The following is a 2,185-nucleotide window of genomic DNA, read 5'->3' on the forward strand; positions in this document are numbered from 1 at the left end:
AACTGGGAGAAATTGAAAGAAAAAAAGGGGTGCTCCCAAGTGGTCACCCAACTTAGTACTACTCTCGCCCAAGCACGCTTAACTGCGGAGTTCTGATGGGATCCAGTGCATTAGTGCTGGTATGATCACAACCGATATGCCACGCGCACAAAATCAGATTTAACGAATGCGGGGCGGCATGATCGAAACGCGATGGGCGTGAGCGGGGGAGGTTCTCATTTGTAGAGAAAGGAAGAAAAGAACTGGGAGAAATTGAAAGAAAAAAAGGGGTGCAACACGAGGACTTCCCAAGTGGTCACCCAACTTAGTACTACTCTCGCCCTGGCACGCTTCACGGCGAAGTTCTGATGGGATCCGGTGCATTAGTGCTGGTATGATCGCACCCGACATGCCATGCGCACAAAATCGGATTTAACGCATGCGGGGCGGCATGATCGAAACGCGATGGGCGTGAGCGGGGGAGGTTCTCATTTGTAGAGAAAGGAAGAAAAGAACTCGGAGAAATTGAAAGAAAAAAAGGGGTGCAACACGAGGACTTCCCAAGTGGTCACCCAACTTAGTACTACTCTCGCCCTGGCACGCTTCACGGCGAAGTTCTGATGGGATCCGGTGCATTAGTGCTGGTATGATCGCACCTGACATGCCATGCGCATAAAATCAGATTTAACGCATGCGGGACGGCATGATTGGTGCAACACGAGGACTTCCCAAGTGGTCACCCAACTTAGTACTACTCTCGCCCAAGCACGCTTAACTGCAGAGTTCTGATGGGATCCGGTGCATTAGTGCTGGTATGATCACACCCGACATGCCATGCGCACAAAATCGGATTTAACGCATGCGGGGCGGCATGATCGAAACGCGATGGGCGTGAGCGGGGGAGGTTCTCATTTGTAGAGAAAGGAAGAAAAGAACTGGGAGAAATTGAAAGAAAAAAAGGGGTGCAACACGAGGACTTCCCAAGTGGTCACCCAACTTAGTACTACTCTCGCCCAAGCACGCTTAACTGCGGAGTTCTGATAGGGTGCATTAGTGCTGGTATGATCGCACCCAACATGCCATGCGCACAAAATCGGATTTAACGCATGCGGGGCGGCATGATCGAAACGCGATGGGCGTGAGCGGGGGAGGTTCTCATTTGTAGAGAAAGGAAGAAAAGAACTGGGAGAAATTGAAAGAAAAAAAGGGGTGCTCCCAAGTGGTCACCCAATATAGTACTACTCTCGCCCAAGGACGCTTAACTGCAGAGTTCTGATGGGATCCGGTGCATTAGTGCTGGTATGATCGCACCCGACATGCCATGCGCACAAAATCGGATTTAACGCATGCGGGGCGGCATGATCGAAACGCGATGGGCGTGAGCGGGGGAGGTTCTCATTTGTAGAGAAAGGAAGAAAAGAACTGGGAGAAATTGAAAGAAAAAAAAGGGGTGCAACACGAGGACTTCCCAAGTGGTCACCCAACTTAGTACTACTCTCGCCCAAGCACGCTTAACTGCGGAGTTCTGATGGGATCCGATGCATTAGTGCTGGTATGATCGCACCCGACACGCCATGCGCACAAAATCGGATTTAACGCATGCGGGACGGCATGATCGAAACGCGATGGGCGTGAGCGGGGGAGGTTCTCATTTGTAGAGAAAGGAAGAAAAGAACTGGGAGAAATTGAAAGAAAAAAAAGGGGTGCAACACGAGGACTTCCCAAGTGGTCACCCAACTTAGTACTACTCTCGCCCAAGCACGCTTAACTGCAGAGTTTTGATGGGATCCGGTGCATTAGTGCTGGTATGATCGCACCCGACATGCCATGCGCACAAAATCGGATTTAACGCATGCGGGACGGCATGATCGAAACGCGATGGGCGTGAGCTCTCATTTGTAGAGAAAGGAAGAAAAGAACTGGGAGAAATTGAAAGAAAAAAAGGGGTGCAACACGAGGACTTCCCAAGTGGTCACCCAACTTAGTACTACTCTCGCCCAAGCACGCTTAACTGCGGAGTTCTGATGGGATCCGATGCATTAGTGCTGGTATGATCGCACCCGACATGCCATGCGCACGAAATCGGATTTAACGCATGCGGGGCGGCATGATCGAAACGCGATGGGCGTGAGCGGGGGAGGTTCTCATTTGTAGAGAAAGGAAGAAAAGAACTGGGAGAAATTGAAAGAAAAAAAGGGGTGCAACA

The 2,185-nt window shown here is 50.7% G+C and overlaps 6 non-coding genes and 3 pseudogenes across 6 annotated transcripts; all 9 read right to left on the bottom strand.

The window, feature by feature from the left end:
- Positions 1 to 13: 13 nt before the first annotated feature.
- Positions 14 to 133, bottom strand: LOC111475751 (annotated as a pseudogene).
- A 133-nt stretch (positions 134 to 266) lies between these two features.
- On the bottom strand, positions 267 to 385 carry LOC111475757. Its single transcript, XR_002716696.1, has one exon. It is a non-coding gene; the product is annotated as a 5S ribosomal RNA (ribosomal RNA).
- Positions 386 to 518: 133 nt separating this feature from the next.
- LOC111475749 lies at positions 519 to 637 on the bottom strand. Its single transcript, XR_002716692.1, has one exon. It is a non-coding gene; the product is annotated as a 5S ribosomal RNA (ribosomal RNA).
- Positions 638 to 686: 49 nt separating this feature from the next.
- On the bottom strand, positions 687 to 805 carry LOC111475756. The gene has a single exon (XR_002716695.1). It is a non-coding gene; the product is annotated as a 5S ribosomal RNA (ribosomal RNA).
- Positions 806 to 938: 133 nt separating this feature from the next.
- Positions 939 to 1,052, bottom strand: LOC111475750 (annotated as a pseudogene).
- Positions 1,053 to 1,172: 120 nt separating this feature from the next.
- Positions 1,173 to 1,292, bottom strand: LOC111475752 (annotated as a pseudogene).
- Positions 1,293 to 1,426: 134 nt separating this feature from the next.
- On the bottom strand, positions 1,427 to 1,545 carry LOC111475748. The gene has a single exon (XR_002716691.1). It is a non-coding gene; the product is annotated as a 5S ribosomal RNA (ribosomal RNA).
- A 134-nt stretch (positions 1,546 to 1,679) lies between these two features.
- On the bottom strand, positions 1,680 to 1,798 carry LOC111475755. The gene has a single exon (XR_002716694.1). It is a non-coding gene; the product is annotated as a 5S ribosomal RNA (ribosomal RNA).
- Positions 1,799 to 1,922: 124 nt separating this feature from the next.
- Positions 1,923 to 2,041, bottom strand: LOC111475754. Its single transcript, XR_002716693.1, has one exon. It is a non-coding gene; the product is annotated as a 5S ribosomal RNA (ribosomal RNA).
- Positions 2,042 to 2,185: the final 144 nt, after the last annotated feature.

This window comes from Cucurbita maxima, unplaced genomic scaffold (assembly GCF_002738345.1).
Source record: "Cucurbita maxima cultivar Rimu unplaced genomic scaffold, Cmax_1.0 Cma_Scf02749, whole genome shotgun sequence".
Taxonomy (NCBI): domain Eukaryota; kingdom Viridiplantae; phylum Streptophyta; class Magnoliopsida; order Cucurbitales; family Cucurbitaceae; genus Cucurbita; species Cucurbita maxima.